Genomic DNA, 18,860 nt, shown 5'->3' on the forward strand with positions numbered 1-18,860 from the left:
AAAGAGAGATTTTTTCAACTGCAGTAGGATGTCTCTCAGCAATTTCTTCAGGACTTAATTCAGAGTTGGTACTTTTCTGCTTAGATAGTTGAACAAAACTATTCTAAAGGCCACATTTTTCCCTTTCCACCATGAAAAGTGATCGGTTTAGTTGGCATTGAAAATTACACACTTATATCTTCCTGTTCTCCCCTTCCCTGGCAGAAAGTTTTCAAAGTAACCCAGAATTGAAAAAAATATGGTGTTTTTCCCTAACCTTGATGCTAACTTGCAGATTTTTAACATAAGCAAAGATTCTAACAATTGAACGTGATCTGTAAGAATTGTGCTTTAATCCTGCTGTAGTGACTGTAGGAATGAGTGTCTTCAGAGTACTTAAAACAGGTTGGTATCCATTTTAATTGATTGTAGTCATATTTCAGTTCTTTCTCAGTATAAAGTAAGATGCATGACCTTCACTGCATGACTTTCCTACAGCTTGACACCCTGAGCTGAGGAAGAGTTCAAGATTCAGGTTCTGATCAGCTACATGACAAGCTGTGGCTGCTCAGTTGCCGGCATAGCTATTGAGTTGTTTAATTGTTTAATGGCCTTCAATATTGCATCTGTGATAATATTGTTCTGTAGTATTCAAACGGGAGGAGGAGTGCTTTCTCTTTAGATTTGTCTGATGCATGATTTTCAGTTTTCCTAATGGGTTCTTCACAGACTGTCAATTACTTACGTAGTTTAAGTGAAACACACAGTTGCTATACTTAAATTATGCATCTGCAAAATGTTGTGAAATGAATCATTCCAGATTCCATGTGTCATATCTTTATTTTCTCCTTTGTATCTCTAGTTGTCCTAAAAATCTTGGAGATTACATTAAAGCATAGTTTTTAGTAGGAAAAAAAAATTAAGCCTTCTATTCTTCTTAGTTTAGTTTTCTAAACTAAATGCAATAACTGAGAAACTTCATGTTTCACAGAAATGAGGATGGGAGTTACAGGGTTGGGGGAAATTGCCAATTCTGTTTTGCTGCATAATGTGTCTCTGTGAGCTCTTTCCTGCTGTAGCTTATTTAGCTGCTGTATGCATTGAGCTGATATGCTTACTGTTGAATTCCAGCACAATATATGAATGCTGGCAAGCTAGTAACTTGCTATTCTTCCTACATTATATGCATCTAAGGACTTACAAGGACTTGCTTTTTGTACGTAATTTGAATCTCAGAAGTTCAATTCTGCCGTTATTTTTAGGGTACTTGTAAGAGAGGGAACTTTCCCATCAGTCTGCCACTGAAGCTGTGGGATGAACCAGCTGGCGGGATGAGTATTTTCAAGGGGAACATGGAAAAATCGCCATTTTGTGTTTTGCCTTGATGTGAGGAGCAATATGAAGTGAAGAGTAACAGACAGTCAACCCTTGTGTTTCAAAGAGCAGCTGAATTGTCTACCTCAAGGCATAAATATGCTGAAGACTCCATTTTAAAAGACTATACTGAACTCTTAATGTGTTGACTGTGCATTTGACATACAATTAATCATTTGAGCCCTTCTCTAATCTCTATGTACAGGAAGATAAAGGATGCTTGGAGAATTGTATCAATAAGACTATTTATACAAAGCTCATAATGCTAACACTTTTGATGTCCCTTAAGCTGCTGCCTTCATATCCCTGTCAGCTCAATCCACTGCGGACGTTTTCTGAGTCAAACTAGCATAAGCCAAGGAGGGGAAAAATGAGTTCCATTTCTCACATGGAAGAACCACTAGTCAGGGTAAATAAGAATTTTTCTAGCTCGAGGAGAAATCTTTTCCTTCATCAGTAACTTGTGACAGACTATAGAGACTTAGGAAATAGATAAAGCGATGGATGTTTCTCATGCAGTGGTTACAAAGAGATTTCAAGTGATGAAGGTTCAGTACAAAAAGAAAATCTGTTTGTGCTAGCACTTCAGACTGTGCTTAAGAACTGGTCATTAAAAAGTTAGATCATCAAAGTGCTGCTTTACTCTGGGAGATAACATAACTGTCAAAAGTGTCTGCAAGAAAGTGAAACATTAGCCAGTCTTGGATCTTTTGTAAATGAGCTATAGACAGATGCAGTGTGTCAAATTTTTTACCCTTCCCCCACAGTTTTCAACACAGACATCTGCAGGACATGGCAGAGCCACTTTCCATAACTAGAATAATAATTTATTCAATGTTTGTTATTTCTCTTTAAGAGGACCTACGTACTGATAGTGGCCATCTTTAACATAAAAACCTCTTCCTTCAGGTGATCTCATTATCACTTCTTAAATATTACTGCTTCCTTATTATTAGAGACATCTTTTCCTTCATATGTCGCTTGAGCGAAATGAAATTTTTGCAAGAACCACTGAGCAGTATAACTGTAGGTAAGGCCTTGTTCTGAATGTAGAACTTACACTGAAGAAGTCGTGTCTTAACAGAAACTAAGCACAAAGCTGATGTTACAAAAGATAATGCTTCTGTCTTGTCCTAAAACTACTTCAGATTGCATGCGTGAAACAAAAATAATGGAAGTGAGCACGCACTAGAGACTTTGTGGGGAGATGCTGATCCAGGTTCAACAGAATATAAGCAGAGAAGGTTTTCAGTACTGTGTGGCTGGTCCTAAGCTGCTGAGAAGATTGTAGGAAGTATTTCAGTCCTGTGTCAGAAGCAGAAGTGGAAAATGGGATCCTTTTTGAGTTTAGGACAAGGATTGCATGAGAGTCTCAGAAGAGAATTGAGGTACTTCTGAAAACTGATTGGAGGAAGCTTCTTTAGCTCCTTGTCAGTGATTACTTTGAAATGTCAGACAAAAATAGGGAAAAACTGAGAAAGTTACTGTGAATATTCATTCTTAATGAAGAAGAACTCTGCCATGTGGCCTCAGTTGATTTTGCAAAGACTCCTTCTCACCCTCAAAAGACCTGTTTGAGATCAAGTTCTTTGTTTTGAAATATATATATGTAGGATCTTTAATCTGTGTTTCCTCATTTTCTGTGCTAACTTCACACAGAAGTTATGGCAGGGACTGTGCAAGTGTAAAAAGATAAATTCCAAATTTGTCCTCAGAATTATAAAGGAATTGCAGCTGAGATTACTCTATACCCTGAACATTTTGATAGCTAATGATAATTTTATTTTGCATATTTATATGTCTATTATTTGTCATTGTTGCGAAATACTGATTTAGGATCCTGCCGACTACGCCAATTTGTCACAAATGAGTGGGTTTAAGGCCGCTTAAAGAATCGCTGGCAAAGGTATAGCAAAAGGTGATTTTAATAGAAATTTGTAAAAGCACGACTTAACAGAATTCGATGGCAAGGTTCACTCTATTACTTATTACATGGGTTAAGTATACACAGGGAAAATCATGTCAGAAATACGTTGGAATGATTTATAGAAAGACCAAGAACAAAAGGGTAAGGAAGACCCTTCTGTTGAGTCATGAGGTTCAGAGAAGACCCGTCTGGTTCCAATCTTAGTCTCAGTCTTGGACAACGGTTTGTGTCTAACGGTAAGGAGACCCTTCTGTTGAGTCACGAGGTTCAGAGTAGACCCCCTTGCTTTCTAAACTCCTTCTCAGAGAGGAGTCTAGGTGCGGCTGGATCTACCCCTAGTCTCAGACCTGGTTAATCGTTTATGCCTAAGGGGTTATATATGTTTAGCAGTGACCTAAAGTTCATTCACAGTTTTAAGATAGATCATAAGATTTTGACAGCACTTAATCATTGACTAACTTAAGAGTTACAAAGCAAGTTAATAAAGTTTACTACAATTATTAAATTACAGATTATGCTTATTGTTAGTTATCTAAATCAATACACACACACAATATAGATTCACATACAAGGGCCCATAGCTAGGTAAATTCATGAAAGACAAAGGCCTATAGCTAGATAAAGATACTGGTTAAAAAGTCCCCTCAAGTCTGTGAAATACTCACGTTAAATGTCTTGGCATTTCTCAACGGGCGAAGGGTTGAGCCTCGAGGAGCGTCTCAGCCGAGGAGTGTTTCAGCCCAGGTTCCGACGGTCCTCTGAATATCACAAACTTGAGACTTTGTGAACTCTGAGAGGTGTCCCACTCAGAGGGAGACTCTAGGCACAGCCCGCTGCGGTCCAGGAGAACTCAAAGGGTCTCACTTGGGACTGCTGTTTATAGGTTTGCAAGATGATTGGCTTTAGTCATCAGTAAATTTCCATCTTGGCCGCTATCCGAGATGGTCCGGGGTAGTAATTATGGTATTGTTCCACGGTAACCATGGTATCATTCCACTTGAGCTATGACCCAGGTAGGGAATGCTTCAGGGCTATAGGAGATGACGAATTATCTCCTGCTCTTGTTCCCTACCTTGATCAGGTAGCCGGTGTTCCTGGTACGATCAGTGTCGCTCCCCACTTTAGCCATGCAAGAGTGCCTGGCACGGTCAAGGGACGCTCAACTGCCCAACTCATTACACAATGGCTAAGGCCTAACAGGAGTTCCTGAGATTGTAGAGTGGCTCAGGGGAAGGGGGGAAATGCACCACCACAGTCATGGACCAAGTTGTGGTCACATGGGGAGCATTCTTCAGTTTATTGGCCTGCTATACGGGGGAATACAACAGACAGAGTAAGCAGTATTTAAGGTTGATCTTAAACTGGGTATTCACAGGAGCAAACCTTAGCTTATGCTTGCTCTGTACTCAGTGGGTGAAGAGAAGGGAGAAGGCTCCTTCAGAAGGACTATTCATAATATGGACCAAGTTGTGGTCACATGGGGAGCATTCTTCAGTTTATTGGCCTGCTATACGGGGGAATACAACAGACAGAGTAAGCAGTATTTAAGGTTGATCTTAAACTGGGTATTCACAGGAGCAAACCTTAGCTTATGCTTGCTCTGTACTCAGTGGGTGAAGAGAAGGGAGAAGGCTCCTTCAGAAGGACTATTCATAATAACAAAATGAAGTTCTTGAGATCTGAAGTTAGCCCTAATGTTCGATTGCTACACAGATTATGATTATAATCTCCCATATGCTAGTCAGGTGAATGGCCATTTGTAATGAAAAGTAAGGAAGAACTTGCATTTTACAGAATGACTGAAGAAATTATTTGCAGGGATAGCAATAACTGCTATAAATCTCACTGGAAGTTATGTATAACCTTGAGTTTTTGCACACTGTACTATCAAAGATAGTGTTCAGTGAATCAGATAAAAACTAAAAAAAACCCCAGAAAACTAAATAAATTCTTGAAGTTACAGTGTGTGTGTGAGAAATGCCAGAAAGAGCTGAGCTACACACATTTCCTTGTGCCCTAACAATCACAGTGTCTGTAGTAATCTTTTAGATCACTCATTTACCGACACCAAACTAAATTGTATAATTTTTAGCGTAGTTTAAATGGTACATTTAAATGGTACACTGAAAGGGTTGTAAAGCATTGGAACAGGCTGCCCAGGGAAGTGGTTGAGTCACCATCCCTGGAGGTGTTTAAAAGATGTGTAGATGTGGCACTTAGGGACATGGTTTAGTGGTGGACTTGGCAGTGTTAGGTTTACGGTTGGACTTGGTGATGTGCAAGCACATACATTAAATCCTCCTTCAACTGAAGAAGAGGGTCGAGTGTTGGATGGAAAGTGTTTATTTTTCTGTGCAGTTGATGCGCTGAACGAAACTATAAAAATGTTTGAACCGTTGTTTCTTAATATGTAGTTGGAATACATGTTGACTGCTTGATTATTTCCAGGACAGTGATAAAAGTTATGTCTCCTTAGCAGAAACATCATCATTTGATTTTAAACGCTGCATAATAGTTTTTAGTTATTTCCCTGTAGCTAGTAAGAGTTTCATAGTGTAGATATTTCAGTTTGTTAACATGGTATACATGGAAATGTTGAGGCATATTCACACTCGATGGTTATTTCTATCCCTTGTAGCTGAAGTATCTTTGAAAGTGTTAGAGCTATTAAAAGTTACTTCTGTAAATTGATGAGGATTTTACAGTTGGTTTGTTTTTTTTTTAAGTTCTCTGAGGGTGATAAAGATGAGGGTCATAGGCAAATGTGGTTTGACTGCTGCTTATTTTTCCTTTGCGATGTATGAAATTATTCTTTTTATGTTGTTCTGAACTTTAAAATAATCTGCTTCTGTATGAGGATATCTGTGGTGTGGTACATTCGTGAGTAAGTTCCAACGAAGAATTGAAGATAATTCTTTCGTCAGATGTATGATTCTTGCATGAAAATATATCACGGTGAAGGAAAAAAAGAAGCTAGGAATCTTATTAAGTACTATGTGTTAGCTCACAAACACTTCATGTTACAGTTGAGCTGTTACACCGGGAACTGGGATTTTTTCCATAAGGACTATTATCTACTGAGATTTGGTTATTTCCATATGTATTCTAGGAAATAATAAGAAATAATACAATGTTCATAATACAATTATGGTTTTCATACCATAATTCTCACAAATTCATAAAAATTGTGGACCTTGTTATATTTCTACCTTTTTTAAAAGCATTATCGGAACGAATGTTTTCCATGATGAAAGGGTTTGAGCAGATGTCTGTTAAATCCTGATTTTGATAAGGCTGAGCTCGGTTACAAGCGTATGAGTTTTGTGAACGGATTAAAAAACCAGAAACAGTAAAATTGATTGTAAGTGCCTTTTAAAATAATAAGGTGAAGCTTATAGTAATTGGATTGTGTATTTGCAAGCAGCAGGATTTATACTTAAGAGATAGGAGTAGATTATATGCGAAGGGAAATGCGGTTTCTTTTAAAAATAAATAAATCCCATGAATAAAGTAGTGTTCCTTCTTTCTTCACGTTTGTCCCTTTTTTCCATGAAAAAAAATGGCTGTCCTAATTGAGTCTTCTCCTGACTAACTCTTCACTAGTTCAGTGCCTTAGATTTTGATAGCTTATGAGAAGAAAAACTTCCAAAGTTGTATTTGATGAATCTTAAGAAAGAGAACTGTTAGAGGAATTTTTGAGTGTGAATTACCATTTTCACGTAGGATAGCCATAAGGATATTTTTGTACACTCATAATTCTTTTTTTTTTTTTTGGTCTTAATTGTCTGGGTTGTGCCCAAGTAATCTTCTTAATGCAAATTATTGTATATGGTAGTTTATCTGCACTGAGAGTAGTACATCTATTAGGCTTCTAAGGTGAAAGGTGAAGTTGATTTTTGCCAGTTATCATTATTATTCAAATAGCATAGAATAAGTACAGTGATTAATATACTACTACTTTTTTTCCAGATTTCTCAGGGGACAAAATTTTGCTTATTCATACCTTCTACTGTGGCAAAAATGGATTATTTTCCTCACCAAAAACCAGCAGCATAACGCGCATCTGACACATGCCTCAAGGAACTCTTACTTAAAGTCTGTTGTAAGTAAGTCAAATTAAAAACTTGTTAAAGGTAGCTTTAATCAGCTGTGTATCTATTTACAGCTCAAGAATAAGCAGCCTTAACAGGAGAACTAATCTTAGCAGTCTGGCTTTTCAGCAGCAGCTGTTTGTTCTTAAATGAAAGTACAGGAGGAAGTAAGTTGCTGTAAAGTAGAGGTTGAGCTTGAGCTGCTTCCTGACCACTGCATGCCAATGTATCATACCTGTGTGTTCTGTTCCTCTCCCTACACCCCCAGTTAAAAGTTGACTGTGATACATTGCAAATCAGAAGCTATGAGGTTATGCATGAATAACATGATCGAAAAGATTATCTGCATTGTAAATGAAGACTTAGACTCCTGTTGCTATGACAATTAATTTTAGAAATCACAATGTAGAAATAGGGGGCTAAATAACTCAAAACGTAAGAAATAGAAAGTGGTTAAGCTGGTCTTCATTGTGTTGGTTGTTGAGCTGCATGCATTTTGTGGTGCCTATAAGCCCAAGTGTTTCATTTTTAATGCAACACAAACTTGAAAAAGTTAATGAAACTCCACGTTACATATATGCGATAATGGTTATTCAGACATCTTGCTTTTTACGTACTGAAGTAAATTTTATGCATGCAATGTATTTGCAGAGTATATGATACATGTTTTTGTGAGAGAAAACTGTGATAAGATTGGCGTTTTGACCAGCACATCTTCTTTATTTGAAAGAAGGATGACATTTGGAGGAATATGTTCAATATTTGGAAACAATATCTTCTTGCAGCGTCAGGAAAAATTTATAAATAAGGAAAATGAGGGGAAAAAAAAGGAAAAAATTCTGAATGAGGAGAAAATCTAGCTTGTTCATGTTGCTTCTGTAGTGATATATTCAAGTGGAAGAGACGCATGTTACTTAATGAAACTGTGCATTTAATAAGAGGCCTCAGATTAACATTTGAAACCCTAATTGTTTTATTTCCAGTACAGTATAATACTGCCTACTTCTTTATCACTCTCCCAGATACAAGCATAATTGATACTTGAATTTGATTTTAAATGAAGGTCTTTTGTTTTAGGGAAATTCCAGTTTTATGAGAGGCATTACATTTACCTCTTGCACTGCTGCTTTCTGCCAGAATACAATTAACACACTATGAGGGCCCTTGTGAATAAAATAAGGGAAACACTGTAATTGCCTTACGTTCATTCTCCTTGTCTGTTGTCCTGTATGAAAGCAAAAACATTATAGCAATGGTGATGTTTTATCCTGAAAAAATCCTGATGAAGGGATGAAGAGGATCCTTACCTGGAAAGGCTCTGTCTCCTGCTTGTTGTTTTATTTCAGTTCTGGACCCCTATTTCTGTGGACTTCTCGTTTACGCATGACATTTTTTCCCTCTGAGAATATAATCATTCTTTAGTAAGAATAACAATGTTTATGAAAACCCTCTGAAGCTCCATGAAAATACAGTTGTAAAAATGTTCCAGCAGAACATCTGAGCAGATGAATTAATCCTCCTGTATGTGCATCTGACAGGACTGGTGCTGTGCTTTTTGCTAGGCTGCCATCAGTGGTGGTGTGCAAGTAAAGGACTTCTCAGTTGTTATTAGTGTTATCAGTGATTGTAGGTGTTTCAGAACGTTTTATGGGGACCCAGGTACTTTAAGGTATTGAGCGTCTCTAGCTTTCCATAATGTTTCTTCAGTGGGAGTGTGCCATAGCTCTGAAAATCAGCATCATCTTTTCAATTTTTCTTTTCAACTTTCTTTTATCTTAGCCTCCAATAATAGGTTATAACCTCTAATTCTTAAATAAATCATCTCAAAAGATGGTTTAGTGGTGTCCTTTATCAATAGTTCTAGCTTCAAATAATTCAAATAAATAAGCAAATAGTAGATGTTTTAAATAAATAGCATTTCTGAAAATGTATTGTGAAATGTAGCTGCGTTTTTAGAATACTTCCCAGTTGGTCTCTGAACTTTGGCGGTATTCTTCCCAGAACTGATCTTAAAATAGTTGAACAATTCTCTTCTCTTGGATAATAGCTGTTCTTCGATGGTTCCCACAGGGGTTTAGTGTCTTGACTGAGGATTCTTCAGCATAGCTTCCCTCATTCTCTATTTTTTCACTTCTGTGTTTATCAGTTCAGGGCTTGTCTATACAAGATACTGAGGAAAATTGATGCAAATCAACTAAATGTAGGAATTCAGAGAGGGCAGCTTAAATCCCACCAAGTCTCTGTATGCACTCTTCCATTCATAATTAAAGTGGCTTCCAGTGAATTTAGTTTAATTCACTTGAAGGCAAGATGAGCCAAGCCAAATTAAGGACACATTTTATTCCTAGATGAAAGTGTTTGCAAAGGAATTTAATAGACATTAATTTAATAATCCAGTTAACTTAATTTGAGTTAATTTTCCTGAGTTCCATTGTGTAGACCAAACCTTAGTAATAATGCCTGATTGGAGCTTTTATTTTTCTTCTTTCTTGTTCTTCACCTTTTGTTCCTATAACTCTGATATTTTATACTTGAGAAGGTAGATGGCCCATAATTGTACTAGGCACTAAATGTTGTCTTGTTATCTTACATGTTTTGAGAGTCCACATTTTATAATTAACATATAAATACCTCACTTTGCCATCAGGCCTAGTGCATGTTACCTTTTGTTAGGTAGTTATCATCATTTTGGCTGCTTCAACTTACACCTTTTAATTCATCACTGTAACTACTGCTGTCTACAGTAGTTACTACTGATCTGCTGTTACTACACTGATCTGCTGTCAAGATCTTCATCCATCCAGCAACTTTTTAAAGCATTTTTTACAGATTTTTCAGAACTGGGTGATTATTATTGCAAATCAGTTGTGACCACATGTCACTTCTATAATGTAATTATGCAGTGCCTCTTAATGGAGTGATTTGCCATTCTGGTGGTAGAACTCAGTCAAGTGCAGCTAATTTGAATGGAGTCAGATTAAAGGTGCTTGTATGACTTAGGAGCTGGTCTTCCTAGCTCAGTACAGAGGCTTTAAGGAGCATTTTGGTGAAGTGTACAATCGCTTAAATGGTACAGTTTGTACAGGTATATTTCCTGAATAATATTTTGTTTCTTTCATTGGAGTTCTGTGAGCAGCATGGGCTTAGTCGTACAAAACAGATTGCAAAATTTAGGTCCACTTCATCTTTGCTACAAGTATGTAATATACATTTAGTTCTATGGTAGATGTTCTCTGACTGTGAGGTTAAAAACTGTCTTTCATCTTTATATTCTTGGCAGCTAAAACTGGGAGCTATTTGAAGATAAATGTCTGTTTAAAACAAAACAGGTGCAAAGCTGGTGAAGTAATCTCTAGTCTAATTTGAATGGGATGAATACAAAGTGTAAAAGTAAAATACCCAAGAGATATGCTGTCTTTTAATTGGCCTTTAAAATTCTGTGTTATAGGAATCTGAGCATAAATATCTACTCTTAATTTCAATTAAGTCCACTAGGATCTGTGAGATCTGTTCTGGGAGTGTTTGGCTTAAGCAGCTTTTGCATTCTGTGAAAAAGCTGCCTTATGTCCAGTGATTTACAGTCAAATTTGAATTTCTGGTTGGCTGGAGTCTTCTGCTGGTAAGCAGCATCAGTGCCATGCAAGTTAGGGCAATACTAGAGAGATTTTGTAGAAGTTGAAGGCCTGGGATCTCTGGGAACAGTGAAATCACTGCAGAGGGAGCTAGGATGTCCTGAGTGAACAAAAGGTGTGGAATATTTCTTTGTAACCAGTTTTGTTGTTTGTCACTCAATCACCCGAGGGCTACTTTTGTTAGGAAACAGAGCGAGCTTCTATTTGAATGTGCTTATTGACACACACTGCGTCTTTCCAACTAAAGTCATCGTGTCTAGGAAGAAACTCTCTAGAGAACTTAAGAATTCTCTGGAAAAACGTGATGTCAGAATTTCTGTCCAGTTGTTTGTGTTTATGGTCTTGTGCAGTCTTGACAAATTAAGGTGAACATTAAATAAATTTAAAAAAAATCCTCAAGTCCTGCATCTTTCAGTATTTCAGGTGTGATTCAGGTACCTAAATACGCACCTGGTAAGTATTATAAGTAGAAATAGGTGATTCAGGTACCTTACTTACACATAGCTGTGTATTGCAATTTTGAAAGCTCTGTATTATCTGGGATAGCCACATGGGACTAGCAAATATGATGCAGACCCATACACTTCTGGAGCAGCGTCTGAAACCCAGAAGATAATATGTGATATCTAGAGTAGAACTAGCTACTTACCTTTATGTGCCTGAATTGATTTCTACATCGTTTATTAGACTGTGCAGTCATGTTTTACCTCTGCTTTCTCTTCTTTGATATAACCTTTTTCTGAACCCCATGTGTTTGTTTTCCTCCTTCCAATTACTGGATCATAGTAAATAAATAAATAAAACTGAATTAAAAATCTGTACACCTTTCTTCATATAGCTAGAGATGCTGTTGAGTAACTTGCCAGATAATTTCTCCTTTTAAATTTTGAGAGTTGCACAATGTCATACACAGCTGTCATCAGTCAGGCTGGAATTTTAAAAGACCACATTATGTAGCTTCTGCTTTGGAATTTCTCTGAAATTGAGTTCTTCCTCCTGGTTATTTTTTAGTTGATTTTAAAAAAAATAAAATCATGCTTCCAGGATGAAGTACTATAGTCATACTAATACTTGTTAAAAACCAACCAAATAAACAAACAAAGAAACCGGAAGAAAATGGTATGCAAAATATACACCTTTCAAGAAAAATCTTTTCTTTTTTTTTTTTCTTTCTCTGGGAAAGGTAGTTATTGCTGAAATTTTCCCTTTCAGAATTCAAAGTTAACGTATTTCACTTTTGACTTAACATAATCACTGTGGTAGATTTGTCCAAGGATATATTTTACAGAAGTAATATATAAATAAGCATTATTGATTTAGTGTAGTCACTCTAGTAGTGCATTGGTTGGGTAATATACTCATCTGCAAATGACACATGGCTTGTGGCAGTCTAAATACTGGGTTCTTATTGACACACAAAACCCCCCTTAAATAACAGCAAATCTCTATTAAATGTAGTTGTCAAATTGCTGGGCCATTTAAATTCAGTAGACCACGAAAAATAAGAAAATAAGCTATTCTTGCTGCAAGGGGTAAAATTAGTTTAATTATAAGTATACAAATGTATCAAGAAGATAAGAACTAAGTGACATGTGAATTTATGAAGGGCCATACAGAGGCTTTCATCCATTGGTATTTAAACAAATATAGATGTTAAACTGCCAAAGTTTAAACATTCAGGATTACAAAAACAAGCGAAGAACAATGAAACAATTGTCAAATGTGAGACTAATTCAAAATAATTAACATTTTCAGAAACATTTGGAGGCTTTCAAATAAATTAGAGTGAGCATTTCAGTAAAGAGATTACTCAAGTAGCTTCTGTTTAACTTGTAACAGCGTCCTGAATAGAATTATTTCCTTTTCATTTGCTGAAAATTTGAAGTATGCTTTTGTAATTATTCTTAACTATCTGTTAGTAGTTGTTTGCATAATTTTTCAAACTTTGGGCAAGGAGTTGCCTGTAGCTTTTGAAGGAGAAGTTTATAGATTCAAAATAAACAGGACAAGAATATACTTCATAACTGCATCTGCATTGTGCAAATGCAGGGAGATTGCCTGCTTTGTAATCTATAATGCCCTTTGGCACTGTAAACCACAAACTGTATTAAGAAGCAATATTTTAGTCCATTTGTGACTTAAACTTACTAGCTGTATAATTTTCATACACACACGCACACAAAAAACCCTATCAAAAACAAATAAACAAACAAAACTCTCCCAAAAAAGCCCCAACCTAAAAAAGGGTTGACTTCTGTTCTGCTACAAGCAGGGGTTCACTCTGCGATGACCACAACTAAATACACATTCAGAGATAGCTACTGGCACTAGCAGCTAGGCACGTATGTAAAGCCAAACCTGTACTGCCAGCGATAGAGGACCATCTTGATGATGTAGCAGGACAATAATCAGTCTTGCTGAAACATGCTAGATTAAAAAGTTTAAAGGTATCTGCAGCAGACAACTTCAAAGTGTTAAGACAGTGTTATCTTCCATACTTCCGCATCTCCTTCACCAGTGCATGATCCCAAGTGGCATTTTCTGGCTGATTGGGATCAGCAGTTACAAGTGAAACATGGAAGGCCAGGACTTGTACGAGTATATAATTTTGCAAGTTTCTCAAGCCTAAATATGTTCTAATGCTTCAAGAGAAGATAAGGTGACAGAACAGCTCTGGTCATCCATACCAAAAAGTTCAACTATGCTGGATGGTATCAGCAAGATTTCATCCTAGTGCAAAATAAAGGTAAATAACAAGCCAGATAGTAGTGTGTTGGAACATGCCTGTGCAGTTTATTGAGGTGCTAATTTAAGACTGTGGACTGCGTTTGGATTTTTTTTTTTTTGTTCGGTTGGTTTTTTTATATTTGCATTTACGTACGGGGCATTGATATTGGTAGTAGAGTTGCCTTCTGCCACCTTACTAATCGAAATAAAATATCCTTCTTATCTTCAACTGTCATTCTCTAAGCATAGTCCAAGAGGAAAAAGAAGAATTGATTTAGGCTATTCCTTGTGAATCTGAGAGAAAAAGTACATTTCAGAGCAGTGAGCAAATTTTACAGTTAGCGAAAAATACCCTGTCTCCGCTTTCTTAAATGACCATGCTGTGGTCTGTCAGCAGAACACTTCTACCCCCAGCTGTCCCCCTGTCATGTAAGACAGCTTTTGATTCTTTTAAAATTTTTTTTTTCTTTTTTTTCTTGTAAATCAAAATTATGGAAAAGGATCTAAAGACCAAGGAGAGTGCTAAGTACTAAGGGAAACAAAGGAAAAACGGTCATGTCAAAGGCTGTATTGCTCCTACAAGTAAAGGGCTACAACTGTCTTTGAATAGCTGGTGTTACAGCCCCAGTTGCAAACAGCAGTGTAACTGGGCCCCAGCTGTAGATTCCAGGTAGAAATTTGGACTGAATGGCAGTGATGCAGGCTGAGGCAGAACGGGTCTAATTTCATTACTAGAGGGAAATAAAATCAAAAGAAAAAACTCTTCAGTGCTCTGATAGGATACTTGGGACTTGTAAAATTCTTGGAGAAATGCTAAGGCAGGTGATTCAAATCAGTAGCAACTGGTCCATCACAGTGCCTGGGGCACCAAAGCAGCACAGTCTTTTTATCTTTGATTTGGGTAGGATTTCGGCATGTGCTTGAAATTAAGCACATGGTTCTGTTGGTTTTTGAACTGCTACTACAATGATTTGTATAGAAGTGCTTTAGATGAATGAGACTCAATATACACTTACAGTTTACGCTATACTATTACAATTTTATAAAACATCAATGAAACTTTCTCATTGCACATACTTTGCTTAGCTCTTTGGGAAATCTTCCATTTTTTTTCAGTGTTTGGTATCTTGAACCAGTATTTCTGTTAGAATTTGGAGTCTAATATTTTAATGCTTATTCTTATCCCTGTAAAAAGTATTAATTTTTCCTTTCCTGCCAAAAATTAATAGCAGTCTACTTGACAGGGAACAAAACAAGACACATGGTCTGGAAAATAACATTGGTTTGCCATTAAGTTCCTTTGAAAGGTAGAGAATTGTAGATGTAGAGAATAACATTACCTTTATGTGAGCTGTTAACACTTTAATGTGTATGCACTTGCCATGCTTGCTCCACACTAAAAAAATGAAATGTGGTTACATTTTTAGTGACACGGTCATATACTAGTGGTTGTTTGGTTTGTTTGTTTTTTTTTTTTTTAATAAAACCACTTATCAGGTGTATAATTATCATGAGCATAGTAGAGATGTGTGAATTCTTGTAGCTAGTGCTTACATGTTTTACCAATGGTGTGTAAGTTTTAAAAAAAACAGGTCAAATTGTACAGAGGAAAAAACCCTGTCAACTATGCTTAGTATGTTGTTTAGGCAATCGTATCTTTTTTATTGATATGCTGTATTATATCCTCAATATTTACACAAAAAGATAAACATTTACAATATAGTCTGTATTTTAGTATATGCTACATGTTGTTTATTAGAAAACCAGAAACTAGAGAGGAGAAGACTTTCTTCCAAAGAGACAATTTGTTCTTATGCCAATTCTTCACGTGTAATCACCTTTGAAAAGGGGTTATAAAACACTGCTGTGAATTTAAGGTGTTGTTTTTCACCAATGTAAATTACTGTATAAACTCGTTTTCAGGAATAATCTCGCTTTTAAACTTCTGATATTTTCTTTGTACCTGTATCTAAACCCCATCTATATGTGTATGTCCTATTACAGAAGTATACAAATTCCTACGTGTGTGTAAATTGCTTATATAATTTTCCAAGTGGAAATTATAGAGAAAAAGGGAAAAGGTTCAATACAGATTTTTGTCATACAGAAATTGTTTTAATGTTGCAATGAGGACCATCTTACTCCATTGCCCAGTGAGAATAACCCCTGAAACGGTTTTCTAGAAACTCAGCTTAATTGGTAGTGCTAAAAAATAGGCCACAGGATTGCAAGAAAACTGCCCAGTTTTTTAAGTCTGGTTTCCTATCACTGCAGGATGTTGTATTGTAATTTACATGTACTTAGGTAGCTCTATTCTTAAAAATAATTCAGTATTTTCTCCCCAGCTTCTAAGAAAAGATTGTTCCCAGTACTTCTGTCACTGGGAGCCCTGTCTTTACTTCCAGACTATATTTACTTGTGGCTTGGTGTATTTATGAGGAGCAGTCTCAATCCAGTTCTCAACCTTGTTTCGTTGGCTCTGCAGTCCAGGATCTTTTAGTGACTTGTCTTAAGATAAAACGCTTAATTTCTGATGATCTGTAGCCTTTCATTTCACCTGTTTCAGTCTGAGGTGATCTCTCTGACACATAAGTTATTGAACTTGCTCCCAGTATTCCAGAAGAGGCTTTGCCAACATCTGTCTTTTGTTTTTACCTTCTAGTTCCACTTTGAATACTGGAAAACAGAAACATGTTTGTATGAGTGATTGTTTCTGATTTTTCCAACTATATCTTGGATGCAGATCTGACTATATCTGTACAGAAATAAAAATATATGTATCTAAACATAGACATAAAAGTTCCCAGCTATTCAGGGAAACACTGAAACAAAGCGTGATTGAAATGTTACTCTGAAAACAAAAAGTTTACTGAATTGAGGTAGTAGTGTGTTAAATAATGTTGAAGTTAACCCAAGTAAAGTGTAGAGAGAAGTTTCATGTTGGGAATAAGGTAGTCTTCCTGTAGGCAAACCAAATAGTATTCACAATATTGTGTTTTCATTGGTGCAAAACCATTAGAAATTCAATGTCATTCTTTCCAGCTACTCTTGCCAGAGCATTATCTTTCTATATTTCAGATTGGTCCTGTATCTTAATATTTGATCACCTTTTACCTGACAACAAATGCTCTGAACAATTAACTATTCTCACATATACGTGGTATTCCTACCAGGCAATCTGAAAAGCTGAATGCCTACATTAACTACCAGTTCCCTTAAAGCTGATGTTACCCTCCTAAACAAATCTTCTCTAATGGACTTGATTGTTTAATTACAGTTTTTCCCTTAATAGTTTTTATCTTGTATATGAACATTTGGCAAAGTGTTATCTAATGAAGAGTGCAGAAGCTTTAGAAATGTAATAACCAAATAAAAACTCTCTGGCTTACTAAAAAATTAGTTTCTGTGAAACTGTGTCATGGTTTACCCCCAGCCAGTAACTAAGCACCACCCAGCCGCTCGCTCACTCCCCCCTGGTGGGATGGGGGAGAGAATCAGAAGAGTAAAAGTGAGAAAACTCGTGGGTTGAGATAAAGACAGTTTAATAGGGAAAGCAAAAGCTGCGCATGCAAGCAAAGCAAAACGAGGAATTCATTCACTAGTTCCCATCGGGAGGCAGGTGTTCAGCCATCCCCAGGAAAGCAGGGCTCCATCACATGTAACGGTTACTTGGGAAGACAAATGCCATCACTCTGACCGTTCCCCCCCTTTCCTTCTTCTTCCCCCAGCTTTATATGCTGAGCATGACGTCATATGGTGTGGAATATCCCTTTGGTCAGTTGGGGTCAGCTGTCCCAGCCGTGTCCCCTCCCAGCTTCTTGTGCACCCCCAGCCTCCTCGCTGGTGGGGTGGGGTGAGAGGCAGAAAAGGCCCTGACTCTGTGTAAGCCCTGCTCAGCAGGGACTAACACATCCCTGTGTTATCAACACTGTTTCCAGCACAAATCCAAAACACAGCCCCATGCTAGCTACTGTGAAGAAAATTAACTCTATCCCAGCCAAAACCAGCAGAAACTGTAAGTAAATACATTTTGCATGCAGAAAAGAATGAGAAATTGCACAGCCTGAGCTCAAAAAATTTAGATGTTTCACTAAGAAGAAGTGGTCTTATTTGGTGCATTGGTTCAATTTCATGATATTGTCAGGACTGTAGAATTATGACATTCTCCATCATATGTGGCATGTCAGAAAGAATTACTTTCAAAGTCTGGAGCTGTGCACAAACAGGGTCTTTCTGCCTTCACAACCGAAAATGCAAGCAGCCTGAACATTCAACAAAAGAGCGGACTGCACTTAGCCTGTATATTGCCAAACCAGCTGAGAGGAATCAGTAATGTTAATAGACATTTAGCCTTGTCACACTGCAGGAAAATTAAAAAAAGTGTGTGTGGGAACTGGTTTAATGCAATTGGTGAGTGTCTTTACACTGGCTTCCTAGAGCACTGAGACTGGGCATGTTATTGATAGTGCTTATTTCATCCTTTCTTTGAAAATTATGAAAGATCTAAATTGCAGTTTAATCATTATGTCTTCCTGAGGGTTTGTCCACCGTGCACTGTTTGTGTGCTCTTTTCTTTCTGTTGCTCACTTCTGTTTTGTCAGCTATTTGTATTCTGGAGGCATGGGATTTGTTTTAACATACTTGCTTTTGCTTCATTAGTTAGCCCTATGCATCTCTTTCTGCCTGTTTGGAAAAAAATATCTTCATATTGTTTAACTGGATGAAGTTACTTGATTTTGAAGAAGTCAAATTTAGATTCAGTTGAAGAATTTTTGCTTCCAAGTATGGCTGAGTTTTAAGAGAGAGGTACTTAAAGGAGTAGAAAAGATAAAATATAACTGAGATTGTATTAAATTGATTTCAAGTCCTATTAACCATCTTAACATTTAGAAGCAATTGGTATCTCATCTTTAAATACTTTAAAAATGTTTTTTCTTACAATATACAACAAATTATCCCCTTTCACTGCCTCTTGTATTTGCATTGTATAAATAAAAATTTATTTACGGAAGAAATTTGGCTAGAAAGTGAGTGAAAACCAAGGTCTTCATTGTGTTTTGAGGGTCAATGTGTTTCCATTTACATTCAGTTCAAAGTGCCATTTGTGTATCATGTGTGACATATTTGAAA

At 36.8% G+C, this 18,860-nt stretch overlaps 1 protein-coding gene across 1 annotated transcript in view; it reads left to right on the forward strand.

The window, feature by feature from the left end:
- LOC104080358 (OTU domain-containing protein 7A-like) overlaps positions 1-18,860 on the forward strand; it is a gene marked incomplete at its 3' end in the record, with an annotated part of 77,439 nt that overhangs the window by 16,417 nt on the left and 42,162 nt on the right. The window contains exons 3-4 of the mRNA XM_009582730.1: positions 7,250-7,382; positions 14,607-14,610. The remainder of the gene's footprint in view (positions 1-7,249; positions 7,383-14,606; positions 14,611-18,860) is intronic.

Source organism: Fulmarus glacialis, unplaced genomic scaffold (assembly GCF_000690835.1).
Source record: "Fulmarus glacialis isolate BGI_N327 unplaced genomic scaffold, ASM69083v1 scaffold6538, whole genome shotgun sequence".
NCBI classification, from domain to species: domain Eukaryota; kingdom Metazoa; phylum Chordata; class Aves; order Procellariiformes; family Procellariidae; genus Fulmarus; species Fulmarus glacialis.